Here is a 16,800-nt window from a genome sequence, read left to right as displayed (position 1 = left end):
GTGCCAGCCCTCCCCCTTTTAGAGCCAAAGACATGCATGATTTCATACATGAAAGATATATGTAATTGGACAGCAGGGCCTATGCAATACATTTACAATTCTAAACAGAATACGTTAAAACCGGTTTCCTCTGTCTCGCCCCCTTTTCTTCCTGAGGAAACGTATTCAAAAACATATGATAAAAAAAAAGACAAAACACAGGTTATCGTTCTTGTTACATGCTTTATATCATGTGAATATTCAAAATGCACAAACACTGACACAAACACACCAATATATCTCAAAATTCTTCGTCAGCGTGCAGCTCAGGCAGAGAAATCCAGCAGATTCTGGCATGTAATGCACCACACAGTTAACTGGGGTCAGGAGTAAATCAAGTTCCCTGTATTACTCATCTCCACATATGATGGGTTAGTTTACAATTAAAAGTGTAGTCATTTTCTTGGCATGTGCTTCCTCAGATTCAAGATGTCCTGTTAAAACAAATACAGCTAAAGTGAATATAAAAACAGCTGAGTAACATAAAACACAGAATAGGTTTCAATGTATACAGAACACAAAATACCATACAACCATGAAATACAAAACAAAATCGGCAGAATAAACACGTTAGATCTACAGTGGATTATGCTGGTTGTATGTTTAGTTTGCATTCTCAAATGAAACCACAATCTTCAGACACTACAAACAAAAGAAAAAATCTAAAATTGCATTACATTGTATTAAACATTTCATAGTGGGAAAACAATCCATTGCTTTCAGGCCGAGAAGTTATTTTTGGAAATCACAATGTGCAGAAATCTGTTGTGTGTTAGTGGCTGGATGTGAGGAAGCCTCACTCTACAAAGATCTGCTTCTGTTGTCTGAAAACTGGACACTGTGAGGTGCTTAAAAAGCTTCTGTTATGGCAAAATATACCCTCAAATTAGTTAGTTTTTATTTATGTAATCACAGCAAATTGTAATTTTAATTGATGTCCAAAAAGACCAATTTGATGATTCCAGATTAATTCCCAAACTGCCATGAAGTGAATTAATGTGTCTGTTATCCAGCGTGCACATTTTATCCTCTGAAGGAGAATATCACATCTCTGTCTGTCATTTGACCCCAGGGAGGGTATGACCTTTTCAGGATCCAAAGACATTTTTTTTTCATGTTGATATCTTTCTGCCTTTATAAGCAGCACAACAGCTTGTTTAGCTGGATTTGAATCAGTTGGTAAAGATTTATAACATCCCAAATTATTCAGTAATCACATATCTGACAGAATTAGTATTAAACTGTCACTAATTTCTTCTAACAAGATGTCAGTCACTCTCGTGTGAATGCTTATGTGTAGGCTCACTGTTAAGAAGGAACCACAGCTCTTTGCTGCTATTATTCCCTCTCTGTATTATCTGACTCTCACACACACTGTAAAATCTGAGGAGTTGATTTTACGTACAAAAAAACTAGGAAACCAACTGACTTGAAAGATGTAAGTAAGTAATTTAGTCTTCATTTATGTTTACATAACATCTAATTAGGTTTTCTTAAAATTAAGTATATTTACTTAATTTTGTAAAGTTGTTGCGAATTAGATGTGACAAGTTTCATTAAATCAATCTTTCCAAGTTTAAGCAACCTCAGTAAACCAAATATACTGTGCAATATATCTGTATTCTGCTGGTTGCAAATGTTTCTATCATATTTGTATATTCTTAAACATGGTAACAAAACAGAACTTGCAGCTCTCCTAACTTCATCATTGGTCATGATCACGGTTGGTCAGACTAAATTGAGTTACTGAAGTTGCTAACATTTAGAGAGGGCAAGGTAATTTTAATTGTCATTTTTAAGTTACAACTTCACAAAATTAAGTAAATGCAGCTAACTTTCATGTAAACTTAACAATCAGATACAAAGTAAACATAAATTAAGAAAAAAAAAAAAAATAAGATTTCCTTTCTCAAGGCAATCAGTTTCCAAGATTATTTTAAATAAACCTGTCAGATTTTATAGTCCAATAGCCAGACTAGCAATTGAGCTAATCAAAACGTACAGTATTTGCTTGAATTAGGTGAAGGTTAGTATTTTTGCCACATGGAAGGAGGTCAGCCGACTGCTACGCACGTACAGAAATTCATAACACAAAAGTGATCTTGGCAGGGGAGCAGGCCATGCTGGCTGGGAGTGTAGGTACCAAAGATAGGTGTTGTTTTTGAGTGACTTCCTTGTCTTTTGTATGCAAAGCTTTTGACTGCCAGTGTCAAAGTGCTCAAACCTACACTCAACTGATGTGTTTTTTGACTGCGGTATTGCATATGTGTATATATGGCATAGGTGAAGAGAGCATCGGTAGATGAACTGGTGCAGGGCTCCTGATTTAAGGTCTTGGCTCACCCCTCCTGTAGTGTGCCTGTCATGCAAAAGTAAACACCTTCACTATTAACTCCCTTAACAAGCTAACACCTAAAAAGGGAACAGCTCCACTAATGGCTTGGTTTTATTGGCTCCAGGAACACTTGGGGCTATAAGCAAGGGGTGGGGGGCTCACCTCCACAGAGGTATTTAGAGCACAGGGGCCAAACCAATTGATGGACAGGCAATGCTTCATGACCCCTAACCCTCAAAACTCACCACCCACAGCAAATATGGGTGGGATCACCTGCCACACAGGCAAAGTTAAGGAGAGCCGCAAAGGGTTAAACATCCATAATTCTGCCTCAGTTGCTTTGACCATCTAAAATTACTTCCACACAACCCAGGGTGGCTTTTGGTCCTGGGGTTGGGGGGGGGGGCTCCGAAGCTCCTGGAGATTTTTGTGGCTTCAGATGAGCTTGCTGGGTCTGTTTCTTAACTAGATACTGCCCACATACACTGTCAGTGCATCAGCAGGGCGTTGTGTGGAAGAGTGTGATGTGAGTTGTTGATTTCCAAGCATGTAAAATTGTACATGGTCCCACCCATGTCTGCAGCTCTCACTTGTTTGAATTGCAGCCCACTGAGAGGTGCGGTTGTTAGCGCGTGAATGTGTGTAGTGGCTGCTGGGTCCATGTCACTGTCAGACAAGAATGTATGAAAAAGAAAAACGTGTCCTTTTCTTTATCAGACTGAGGCCACTCTTGTCCATTGTCGTCATTATAAAGATTATTCATCATTATTCGCTAAACGGCATCATTGTTGTCCTCATATTAACGTCATTGCTTTGAACTGTAAAACTCCATTCATTCTCCAATAATCAACTGTTTGGTGTGACATTTTGGCGTAGTAACAGCTTTACAATCGATATTTAAAATTCTGCGTGTAGGCTTGCGTGTTTTCTTCGTGAATTATCAGAGGACAAACTAAGAATTATTGCTGTCTTGTGTGACCCAGGCCATACTGTAGATAACTGATGTTGAGGCATCCAGAGGCTGCATGTGTGTGACGCAGGATTTGGTTTTGACCCACTGGCGATAATCCTAGATCTGTATTTGCCTTCTGTGTCGCTTCCACCTGTCATCTTTCATCTCGTCGTGTTGTTCGGGGGCTCCTCTGCACATCAAGGAAAATTACTCTCTTTAACTTTGTTATATTCAAGTGCGAGATGCAGCAAGCACACGGTGGTATTTGAATGGGTTCGGCGGTGTGGGGATCCGCGATTCTTCCCCCCTCCGTTCCATTTTGGGTCGGTTTACCACCAGCTAGTGTTGCTGTAGCCTGGAGTGGTCATATGGCTCTGATTTGGGATCCCTCTGTTTCAGTGAGTCTCTCCAAAACGCGTAAAACCCCACGAGTCCCGCCTGTCTCTCACCCAGAGTCTGTGACAGCAGCTCTCAGGATTTCTCCATTATTCACTGTATCCCCGACCTGAAATATGCATTATCACAAGGCCTGGTCTGTGCTCATTTCTTTCTTTTTCTGTCTTTCTTTTTTTTTTTGCCTCAGAATAATTAAGAAATGACATATTTCTTAAGACAATTAAGCGATAAATTGTAATGCGGTGGTTAAATTTCAGATATTTTAACCCTTGTCTTTATGTTTTGTTTTTATTACTTTTTATTTTGTGTTTTTGCGCATTTGGTTTGCAGAGTGTTTTTGCTATTCGTGAGCTTGGAATCTATATCTGGGTGCACTTGTAAGATATTGAGATCTGACGGCTACCAGCAGGCATCTTCTTTTGAAACATACAAAAAGAAAAAAAATGCATTGACAAACAGAACCTTTTAATTACATTCTTTAATATGTCATAATAGAAATAAATTTAGACAAAAAAAATCTCTTTGAAACTGATTTTCTTACAAAAATGTATGAACTTGAGGGTGGTGAGGTGTGATGGCTCTGCAGGCTCACATCCAGATTTGTTTTGTTGTTGTTGTTGGTGGTGGTGTGTTTACGCGTGCGTGCGTTTCATTGGTTTTAGGCAGACATTTGCACCTGTGCACTTCTGTAATTATAGCAAATAATAATATCAACATAATTGATAATATGTCAAAATTAATATTTCTTCATTTTTAACTCATTTGATGCGACACAGTGATCCCCCCCTTCACACACACACACACACGCACGCGCGCGCCACACATACACACTGAAAGAGAGAAAGGAGGGAGAGACAGACACAGAGAAAGCCACGCTCGTTGCTTTTTTTGGGAGGGGGGTCTGTGCGCGTGGTGTGTACATGGTGTGTGTCTGGTGTGCGTGTTCTTTTATTCGATTTTATCGCACCGGTCAGGGTGAAATAATCTGGACACTCCAGTAAAGTCAGCAAACATCGGACAATTTGGTTGTTCCACGACATTTTTCAAATATTGACAGACAGACATCAGATTTAGATTGATTGTGTTAACACGACTATTTTTTTCCTAAAATCCAAACGTCCAAACTGTTTTTGAATAATGCATAGGATCATTAATAAGGTAGTACTGGCAGGACGAGTAAATGGATGAGAGAGAGAGGAATTGATATGCCTTCTTGTTTCTCATGTAAATGAGGCAGACTGACCAGACGGCCGCTCGTCATTTTTTTTTTCTACTCCAAACTCTAAAATCACAACAGCAGCAGCAGAAAACAGGACCTGTTTTTCCACTTCAAACTGCATTCAGAAATGTGATGTCAGGTTTGCTCCTGTGTGTGCTGGTTTGCATACGATCTAACATTAACATGTATAAAACAATTTCACATTTTCGTTAGAAATATTTGAATCTCAGGATGCAATGTTAAAATATGTAAAAACAAACAAACGGGCAGATGATACATCGAAATTTTGTCCAGGAGCATTTTAATATTAATATTTTCATTTCAAGAGGATTTACTTAGAATAAAATATCAACCAAAAATAAACTGAAACATATTTCTATAAACAGGCAGTCACTGAGTCAACAAATGAGAAAACATTCCCATAATAAGACATACAGAACATCTCGAGCAAAAAACAACAACAAACAAACAAGCAAATAAATAAATAAATAAAAACAAACAAGCAAAAAACTCTCACACACATGCGTTTAACATGACAATGTTTTAAAACGTTTAAACAAAATATCCACCAATATGTACAGTGCAGAATTTAGTCATGTAAAACACTGATTTCCTTTGAAAATACATTTCTGCATCTCTAATAAAGTTAAAAACAGTTTAATGCTGGACAAAATTATCTGATATAATACATACTTTACAATACAGGCAAGACTGCAAGTAAAACAGCAGCAATTACAATTATACACGTTGCATTTTAGTTTAATACAGAAGGATACACACAAAAATTCACCACACTCAGTTGAATCCACCTCAAGAACATTCTCCGTGTGCCTGTGAACATGACACAAGGATAAAAAAGGAAACTACGAGGCCACAGTCGAATGCAGTGTTGGGATATTTGCAAATACTGCTATAAAGACGAAGAAATAAAAATGCATTTAAATAAGGGTTTACAAAAAAAGTCCACCTGGGACATAGACTATGCTATAAGCATGATGGTGGAAAATCATCCAGAGTGTAAAACATGCTGCATCAATCAAAGACAAATTATAATCGATCTAGAAAGTTCATTTTAATTAATCATACATATTCTTATTTAAATAACGTTTTAGATTTGTGCATATGCTGATTTTGTACAGGATGCTCCGCTAATTAGGCCAAGTTCAAGTTTGATCTGTGTTGCACTTTTGATTCTTTTCTCTCTCTCTAACAGTAAGGGCGATATATTTTTAAATGATGGCAGTTTTTGACAGTGTGCAGTGTCAATTAATAGACCACCTATTTTCGTAAAATGTTTGTGTGACATGTTTGTAATTTCCGCCTTCTTCAGTCCAGCTACATCCCTTCTGACCACGCAATAACCCGACCGTGCTGATTTACATCAGTCACACGCGAGGCGGTCTAATATATGATGTTAGACTGAAAGGCAAAAGGTGCGCTTCTGCAAAGACCAGCTGGTCCGCAGGCGCTTGTCTCCTGTGAAGGAGTTGATGCGCTGCTTGATCCCAGTGGTCAGGCTGAACATAAGAGGGCGCTCCCATTGCACCTGGTTGCGCTGCCCTATCCACCCTAGACACATTGAGAGCCGGACACAAGCCTCTCATATGTGCACTGATGTAATGGTAAACAGCGCAGCCTCAACTGTTTCATTCAGTCGAGGATCATGAAAAGACAAAAACAAAAACAAAAAAAAAAAAACGACTGAAATAATTTTCTTAAAATTCAAATTAAATGTTTTTCCTTAACAAGTTACAGGGAACATTTTTTTACATTACACAATACAGTGGTGCGGAAATACGATTAATTAAAGTCATTTCATAAAGTTTTTTCATTGTGGATGATTTAAATTTTGAAAGACAATAAACTAAATAAAAATAAGCTAAAGTGAGTTCAGAAAGGGTTTGCCCTCCATAGGAAACTTGTGCTACAACCCTAAAACCAGCTGAGGATCCAACTTAAAGGCGCTGCTGCATACTATGTTTAAGATGGCTTTCCATTAACCTCACCACTACAGTAAAATACCCTTTTTTCATTTAAAAAATAAGCCCATCAATTCTTCATTTTTGTCCCACATTTAGCCCCCAGTCCACCTCCACTATATTTTTATTTTGAAATATTTTCATAACAAAATCTCACCTAGATTGTTTCCTAAAGAATGCCTGCTGCCCTTTTCATCTCTGTTTACCACAGCCTAAACATATGACTGACACCCTCCTTGTTAATATTGCAGCCTATAAGCATCTTAAATCCCCAAATCCTTCGGAATATAATGGTTGTTATCTCTTTATAAAGTTATGGGACTTTTCTCGATTGCAGCTTTTATCTTTAAATACTTTCACCCCTGCTCATTTCCTCTGTTTCCCTTTGTGCTTTGTCTGGGATTGCGCATGCATGCGTATACACGCGTGCGCGTGCGCGTGCACACAGTAGCTGATACTCAAATAAAATAACGTAAAGTTAAAATTGATTTAATTTGAAGACTTATTGAAATAAATATTTTTTAAAAGTTGACATGTGGTGCACGTGGGTCTGCGAAATCCCCAACGTTAGAGGCGATTATGGGGCTTTGGCCTCTGTGTGAATGCTCTGTTTTGTTCCTTGCAGTTCTGGTGATGGTCAAGCGCTTTCATGTGCCCCACATCTACGCAGCGTTTTGCATTTTAAGCTACTCTGCCTTTCTTTGTCATATCCACGGGCTGTCATAGCCACAGGTTGTGTTGAATTTGCAATGCCACTCATCGATGTATGCCTATTGAGGCTGGCACGTGGACAGTTATCCTTCCCACAGAGAGGCGCAATTGAACGCTGGTAACACAAAAGCTTCAGACCCTGTCAGTTCCCCCCTTTTTCCCTTTTCAGTGATGCATAGGCCCTAAAAGCATCAAGGCCTCCGTCTGCCTGCTCCTCTTTTGATTTAGCCTACACCATACTCAATATGGTCACTGATGGAGTAATGTCAATCAGGCCTTTGCATAAATTTGTAAACTGAAGTTTGCATTGTTAGGCTTTAGGCGACTGACTGGCTCAAAGCTGCTTCCTACAAGCCTCAAATTACACCAGACTCTTTTATTATCTCGTAGCCCCTTTAACTCCTCTCGCACGCTATTTTCAACCTATTCATTTTTACAATCTCTTCTTCCCGAGAGAGCAGACACGCACAAATCCTCGAGATTCCTGCAGTCTGCCTCTCACACTGCAAAAATGTGAGCGGTTCGACGGGGCGATGCAGTTTCTTGTTTTTTGTCTGAGAGAGGCATGCCACACAGGAGATGCTACATCGCTTAAAAACAGGTATCAGTGGCTGCCTCGGCTTATGGATGGCAAGTGCTGAGGAAATGCCGTGGTACAGCACAGCATATATTCTAGCAGCAGGGAGAGAGAGGGGGAGAGAGAAGGAAGGGGGAGAGAGAGAGATGGAGAGGGGGAGTTGGGTCTTGGTCATATAGGCTACAATATAAGAAGTTTGATTTTCATAGGCTCTTCTAAGGGATATATGCTATTGGATCTGTGGAAACGCCGCGTCCCACGGGGTTTTCATAACCTTTCTAACCTTTAAGTCAGAGGCCTTTGGAAAATATAAAATATAGCCTGTATTTTTCATCAGCCATCTTCACCACTACAACATCACGAGCTGCTTAACATAGTGTGCAATCTTAGAAAATAAAAACAGCCATTAGATTTATATGTGCCATGCATTTCTATCCAACACACGTCTGAAAAAAATAAATATCTCAGGCCGTTTTATTAACCCAGTTATGGCTTATCTCTTACACACTCTTGTATTATGGCCACTTAAAGCTCTCTAGCATGTTTGGACAATGTTTGGATTCGACTATATGTGCCGTTTAACTATTAAGTCTGTATCGGAATTCACTATATAGGCGCAGACTATCAAATCCGTATTGTTTCAATAAACACAGCACGTTATGTGATCAGTGAGAGCTGCTACTTGCATTCAGTGGACCAGGACTCTATATGGAGCTGTTTGCACAGAAAGTGTGCGTACTGAGAGTGAGGGATTGTCCATTTCCTCAGAGAATCAACAATAAAATTATCATAACAAAGAGCACTGAGAGACTCAAAGGTTGATTTTTTTGCAATACATGCAGTCTTTTCATTCGGAGGAAACGAGAGGACATCCGTTACAGAGGCGACGTGCTTTTTGCGGAAAGTATTATGAAAAACAAACGAGAGAACACATTTTATGTTGGCATTGATCATGAAAGCGTTTAGAAATTCCCAATCACGAAATATCAAAATGGGATGACACCCTGGTCATCTGGGCTTCTCATCATATTATCAGAATAAGTATCATATTTGGCAAAGTTAATGTAAACAGGCCGGAGCTGACCAGACGGCTTCTGTCACTTTGTCACAAATCTCTGTAAAACACTGTTGTGTTGTTGTTATTATTATTTAAAAGAACCTACACGTATTGACATCGTGTTCCCAGCAGTTTCATAATAGATGTCACGATAACCTGTTTCCCCATCATCCCTCTGTGTCACAGCTATACCCTCTCACTGGTGTGCTGGCTAACAACTTTATATTTTCTAAACACCCTCGACGCACATTGCAAAATTTAAATAAATTGTCACACCCATGTAGGACACAATGAGGCTTCAACAAGTATTTCTAAAAAAAAAGAGCTCGACCTGTTTTGCATACTGTACCAATACAAAGCAGCTCTCAGGTGTTTCACAATTTCACTAGAAAATTATTTTGTACTATAAATGCCCTCACATCACTGAAACAAATAGTTTCTTTTATGTTACAATAGTGTTATAAAATCCTACATTTGAACTTCAATTCATATTTTGAGCTGACAGTTAAAACAACACGCCTTTCCTATATCATCTCCGTCATACTTTCCTCTAAGCTGAATTTCACTTTTTTTAAGAAAATAGCTCTGGGTATTTATTTTATTTTTTTATTCAAATTAATCCATGCATACACACTAATGTGTGAGTTTAGGAAACATATATTGCTTTAACTTCTAACAATCTTCTCTTATCAATAAGAATTTCAACATTTTTTTGTAGGCTAATGTAAACATGAAAAATACACACAGGTTTCAATATCGGCTGTGCATAGGCTGAACACAACAAGTTCATCAAAGTTAAAATTTTTAAAGTTACGCATCAGGATTATGAAATGTCAACTTCTGTCTCTGAGCAAATGGTATTTCTCTTAATGCTTAAAATATATATTTGCAGACACAAATCTATTGTTAGCTCTGATAATATCTAGGTGCCACTGTGTTTACGATAAACTCTTCATTGCAGATTACAACACCGAGGCAGCTGCTGTTACACTTCTGCATACATGTAGAAATCGCTTTAAACATGCTTAATTTTTTGAGCAAGTATTTCTTTTTAGTTGTTTACAAGCACGATAGTTGTTAACGTAGCCTATGTACAAGTTGAATAGCATGTTTCTGTTCGAGTCACTACAGCCGCTGTAACTCACTTATGTATTTCAATAAGTAGTTCAAACTGTAAACTAACTGTAGAAAGAGCCCGATGTGCAGCTTTGACACGACCAAAATGACAAACTTGGCTCGAAAGAGACAGAATAAAATAAAGCATGATCGCTTGTGTACTTCTGGTGTCCGCGCCTTATGCATATCTTTTATTTAAAAAAGCAAAAACCGGGACGAAAACGTTTGAAAAAGTGTAAAAAAAAAAAAAAAAAAAAAAGCGGAGGAAAAAGCTGTGCGTCGGGCTTTTGCCCGCTGCGGCTGCCTGCTCCAGTATTAACTTTCACTGTCTTCCGTCTAATCAAACTCTTACTTTCCGCTGTTCTTAATTCCATATTTTCAATTCCTGATCATTACTTTCCTCTTTTTTCTACTTGTATCTATCCATCCCTCCCTCCCTCCTCTTTCTCCCTCCCTCCCTCCCTCTCTCTCCCGAGCTCTCTCCTTTGCTGAATCTTATTGATCCAGAAGGCGGCTAATTAGCCCTTCCCTTCGTGCCTGTGTAATGAAGCACATGCGCACTGAATTAATCACAGCCATTTTTTGCAGGAAACTAATTAGCAGGAATAAAGATCCAAAGAGTTTTTTCTTTTCAATCATCAGATCTCACTTTCACCTCTTCCTCGCTCCCTCTAACACAAGACTCATCGCCTGCTTTGCATCCAAATTATTTTTATATTGCCTTTAACAACTAATAGTAGCTACCTACTTCGGTTTTTTACACTCCGCAACAACAATGATCTTTCTTTTGCCACCCTAAGCGCAAACTGACCAAAAGGGGACTGCCTTGATGGGATCTTTAGCTAAATCATCTCAATACTGGATTAAAAAGCGAGGATCACAAAGCGGCAGCGAGAAATTGTAAGTTTCAACTTTGCGTTTGTCTCTTTTCCTCTCTGTGTTTCCACGATCCTATTCTTTTCGCTGTGCACTTATCTGAATCTCTCTCCCTATCTGTTCGTAGTTTACGTGTAGCGGAGCTGGCTAATTCTCACATTGTGAGAAATGACTGGCGATCACAAGTTCATTTTCATGCAAGTAGTTTGGTTTTATTCTCGATTTTTTTCTTATTCGTATCGTTACCTGTGTTTACATCAGCGTTCGTCCTCTCCTCCTCATGAATGGAAGATAAGAAATGGGCAAGACAGCGATCCTCTCCAAGCAGTTGACCGTAGAAAAACACGGTTTTGAAACAAATATATGCATTTCGGTGGGTTCGGGAAAAGGTATAGTGGGCTTATGGGTGTCGAGAAGCGTGTTTTGAGGCACAGATGCAGTAAGAAAAGGGGCTGTGTTGAGCGGACGGAGGGCAGCGGCAGCTCCACATGAGCGCAGCCCAGAAAAGGAGCTCCAAGTCCAGCCTGTGGGTCCGTGTGCGTCCGGCGAAAGGGAAACATCTCTCGCTTTCTAAATTTTGACAGATTTGACACTTGCCACATCCATGGGGGTGTTCGGCACCGTCGTATGCTTATAAAATCCTCTTCTGGATAAACAAATTTTTGCTCTTCTCCGACACGTCTCTGTTTGAAATGTACAATCCCTCCGCCCTGTCTTAGTTCCTCTAGCTACACTTTTCCCCTTTCCCCCACTTTGTCCATCTTTTCTTTTTTATTTTTCACCGCTTGTTTGCCTCTTTTGAAGCGTTGTTTTTAAGTCGATTCTCGCTCATTCCCTGACGAAGTCACATGCAAATCGATCGACATGTGTGCGCGTGGATGTGGATGTGTGCGTGCGTGCGCGAAAGGGGGGTTTGCGAAGCGTGTGTGTGTTGTGTGAATGTGGTTTGTTGAGATAAACGAAGCCCCGGGTCTCCTTCATGACAAGAGCGGATCAGCAGGACCTTGTACACGGACAGCCTGAGAGACTGAGCTGCGTTTCAGAGAACAGACATGTGGTTTAGGGAAGACATAGGCAGGCTGGAGCTGCTGCCTCCAACTACTTGGCTACCGTATCTGACTTTCAAGAGAACATTTTTTTTCCCCGAGAAACGCTGACCGGAATGAAAACAAAACATTGCCCTATTAGTCTGACCTTAAGCAGACATAATCTTTCCAAAGTTACTGCCGGAAACTTAAACTGTGATTCAGGCTAAACCTATAGGTCACTGCATGCATTTAGTAGCCGCTTAGCCAGTTAACATTTGCAGGATTTTTTAAAGTTAACAACATATCTTCCACATAGCCAAAACAGAACAGGCTGCACACTCCGAGGAAAATACGAGGCTTGCAAAAAGAGACAGCCTGTCCAAGCTGAGTGGGCCTTTTTCAAAAAAAAAAAAAAAAAAGTAGAATCAATAGTTTATTATAGCCTTACCTATAACTAGTTACCAATCTTGCCAAAAATGGATTTCATCGCAAAAAATTATACTGTTATCTTGACGTTTAGGTGTTATTGCAAGCCGAAAATCTCCATAAATAAGGTGAAAAATAGCGAGTGCTTTTCGGATGGGATGGAGCTAAAAGCTGCGAGAATTAGAAGTAAGCCTCGGATATTTTTCGCGACATAGAGACGGGAAAAGAAAGAGGGGAAAAGGGAGGTTTTGCGAGCGAAGAGAGGCAAGGATAGGATATGTGTACCGTTGGGGGGAAAACAGAAAGGGGGGTGAGAAGCTCTCTCTCTGTGTGTGTGTATGTGTGTGTGTGAGTGTGTGTGTGTGTGTGTGTGTGTGTGTGTGTGAGTGAGTGGGTGGGGGGGTAGGTCAGACAGCAAGAAACAGGGGGAACAGGGGTCATGGAGTGAGTGCAGAGATAAAAAGGAAAGAGAGGAAACCCCCGCGCAAACAGCCGAGGGATGCTGGGAGAGAGTGCTGGGAGAAAAAGGGGTGATGGTAGTTGTTGGTATGTTTTGGGAGCCAGCCACACAAAGCTCTTGTGGTTGTCAGCATCTGCAGGATTAAGATTTAGGCTTTTAGTTTACGATGGGAGAAACAAAACTGACTGGGAACAGGTTTATTAAAACAAAACGTTAAGACTGTCAGGGAGGGAGAGAGGCAAAAAATAAGGGGGCTGAGGAGTGTTAGGGGGTTGGGTGGAGGGGTCAGATAGCCATGGGCTATAGAGGAGGAATCAGGGGAAGAGGTCAGATAAACAGATTCCTACCCTTCAGATTGGAGAGGAGCAGACGGAAAGACATTTGGGAAAAAAAGGGGAAACTGGTTGATTAATTTAAATCGGTGATAATATTCACATTAAGCTTTCTCTTTTATTGTGTCCCTATATAGTTCTTTATGCTGGTATTTTTGTGTGTCTGCAACAGTAAATTGCGTGTGTTTCAATCCCAGTGATTAGAAACTCAAAGGTGCTGTGTTATAGGGCAGGTAGGCTGCTGTGCCAAAACTCGAGTGATCTCCCTTCCTCCCCTGTCTGACAGTAACACTCCTCTCCTCTTCCTCCTCCTCCCTCTCTCTCCGTCTTCTGTTACAAAACAAAGACAGCAGAAATGTTTACTGTCATCTCACCTGTCTGATTTCCCCGTCTTGTCTCATCGTCATATTTATGTTTAATTATAACAGTTCTTGGCAAAGGTATAGGAATGTCATTGGCTTTATTTCTATGTATTCTATTTTTTCAAAAAGTGTTTGTCAGACGTTGTGTTCGGTGGAGCTAACTATATTATTTCATGCTCATCCCTGACTGTGATATTGGAAGTATTGCGTTCATGAGAGCTGTGAGCTGTTGAGGTGCCACCAGAGTGATGGTTTTTACCACAGGCAGTGTTTTTGCAAAATAATTGAAAATAGGCCATTTTTATTTTGAACTCATTACTTGTGGTCAGAGTTATTTCTTCCTTTTTTGTTAATATTTTTTATCAGGGTTAGATTTTTATTTTTAACTTTTTTTATTTATTAAAAAGAACATTTAATAATTGTATGAATAAAAACATTTAGGTGCAGTAAAGTTAGTTACAATAACTGAAGGCAAAAATGGAAAAGAATAAATGAAAAACACTCTCATGCAAATATTTCACTCATCTGATTATTTTAATTAATTTAATCAGATTTTATTTTAATTAATTTTAAATTGCTTCCTAAACCTTTGTGGTATTAGCCATTACACAGCCCACATATTGTTTTTTTAATTATTAAATTATAAATATGTAATTTATACGTGTTACAAATATAACAAAATCCTTTGTCTGTTAACATCGAATGATTCAAAAGTGCAGCTTTGTTTATTTGTGACGGTGCTGTTGTGCTTTTAGTGATAGGACTAGATTCTATTTATCTGATTAATTGTGTTTGTGCAGATGGTAGAATTGCTTTGTGTGTGTCGCTGCTGTTGTGACTGTTATTTCTCTCATAAAGAAAATGTTGTGATGCTGTGATGTGATACTGTAGTTACCACTGATCCTGCACAGCTGTAAAACGGTTGTCCACTGTTTGCACCCGGTCCCCCTCTATTACCATTTTGGATGACAGGTATATTCAGATGTCATTTGACTGTATGAACAGGAATAGCACTTCCAGTCAGCGGGAATGAGATAAAGGGAGCAGCAGTCGTCATGGATGGGCTTGTTTCATGGTTTGGGGGTAACACAGAGAAAGGGGAGACAGCGCCTCTGGCTGTCATAACCCCTTCTCCTCCTCTCACTGTGCCTCTCCCCTCTCCTTCTCATTCTCAATGTGCCTCTGCATATCTCCCTCCTTAACTCCCACCTTTTGGTGCTCGGGCACTGGCTCCGTGGGGGAGCTCACTGCCATGTTATCGGTCGGAGAGAGCCCTCTTTGGGTTACCAGTAGGCTCAGGCCATACATGAGAGATTCAACACACTTTAGGTTTGTTTTTGTCAGGGGAAATCTGTGCACACAGAGCACAAAAAACCCACCTGATTATGTTCTGAATAGTAAATTATAAAATGATTTTATATCTTGTGTGAATGGATTTTTTAAATAGAAATAATTTTTTATTAATATTATTATTATTGCTATTTATTTTGTATTTTAATACAAAAGTCAGTTTAAATTAATTCCTTTGACTGCCATTTGTTTTGTGAAAGGCAGAGAGAATTATGAATACGAAGGTCTACCTTTGTGTGGATGCATCTTCACTGAAATGAATGTAAGAAGAATGTAAAGTGTCAGCCATTAGCTTTATGGACATATGTAAATGAGAGCAGCCGACACAGATGATCGCTTTGAATTTGATGTGTGCTTTTCAGTATGCAAGGTCGTGCAGCGACGACCAGTTGTTCCAGTTGTCCTGCAGCCGAGGCCAGTGTACATGTCATGCTATCATAAAGGAGCAGGCGGGGGGCGGGATCTCGGCTCAGCACAGGGGTGAGCGAGAAAGTGGGAAGGGAGAGTGGAACAGATGACTGTCATGCAGGTGTGTGTGTGTATGTGTGTATGGTGTGCATGAATGCTGTACTTAATCCTTAATCCCAGCAGCCCCGAGTGTCCAAAAGGGCTCCTCTTTATCCACAGAAAGCACCCCTTTTCTCTAAAATTCCCCTCCTTGTCTTCTTTTGTGCTCTTTTTCTTCTTCTTCTTCTTCTTCTTCTTCAGTGTCATCCTTTTATCTTCTTCAAGTGAACTTGGCGGGGATTTTTTTTGTGGTTTGTTCTTTCACAATATGTTATCATGTTAACAATCTTGGTTAAATCATTGTGGTAGACTTGATTTATGACTGAGAAGATGCGCTTGTGTCTGCGTGTGTGTGTGTGTGTGTGTGTGTGTGTGTGTGTGTGTGTGCGTGCGTGCGTGCGTGCGTGCGTGTGTGCACGCAGACACATTCTGATATGTGTGTATATTGGCATTATGAATATCTTGTTTCTTCTGAATTTGCCATGTCAAGGCCCTGTTATGATATACTTTTGTTTTGCATTCATTTTTTTAAATGAATTTTGAACTATTATTAAAAATCTGAGCCAGTGTTCAAATTCAGACAAATCACATCAGACTTATATGTTGTGAAAACACACCACTGCTCTGATTATCTAGCACTCATGCAGGGAATGGAGATTCGTGGAAAGAAAAAAATCCTTTCCATTCAGTAATATGTTTAAAAGCATAGTGTGACTTCTATTTTGACTTTCTCTCTTTTAGTGAAGGAAATTCACAGGCTGTCATAGAACAGAGCACAATAATATGTGATACAAAATTTATACTAATTTGTATTCCATTTCTAACAATAAGTGAATGCAGTTGTAGTCATGGAAGTGGGGTTGTAATGTGTGTGGATCGCCGTCCTTGACTTGAATCTCAATATTGCCACTGTAATAAATGTACAATATCAGTTTTGTAGAGAACAAGGCTGTTTGTTAGATAGCTGTGTTGTAACAATAATTTAGACTGTTGTATTTCTGGGTTGCTGTATCGACTGTGAGCAAAAGACCTGTGTGATGCATGCCTGTCCAGGGTTGGCAGTATCGTAAAAGCTGTG

The 16,800-nt window shown here is 39.7% G+C and overlaps 1 protein-coding gene across 4 annotated transcripts in view; it reads left to right on the top strand.

The window, feature by feature from the left end:
* zfhx3b (zinc finger homeobox 3b) overlaps window positions 1-16,800 on the top strand; it is a 161,290-nt gene that overhangs the window by 2,418 nt on the left and 142,072 nt on the right. For 3 of the 4 annotated variants that reach the window (XM_042490018.1, XM_042490101.1, XM_042489873.1), the window contains exon 1: window positions 10,941-11,281. The exons of the other annotated variant lie outside the window; for it this stretch is intronic. The gene's annotated coding sequence lies outside the window, so the exon portion shown is untranslated. Of the gene's footprint in view, window positions 1-10,940; window positions 11,282-16,800 lie in introns of those variants that run through there. 4 annotated transcript variants of the gene reach the window in all.

Source organism: Plectropomus leopardus, chromosome 1, assembly GCF_008729295.1.
Source record: "Plectropomus leopardus isolate mb chromosome 1, YSFRI_Pleo_2.0, whole genome shotgun sequence".
NCBI classification, from domain to species: Eukaryota; Metazoa; Chordata; class Actinopteri; order Perciformes; family Serranidae; genus Plectropomus; species Plectropomus leopardus.
The sequence above is the reverse complement of the archived record's forward strand: the minus strand, read 5'-3'. Positions and strand labels throughout refer to the sequence as shown.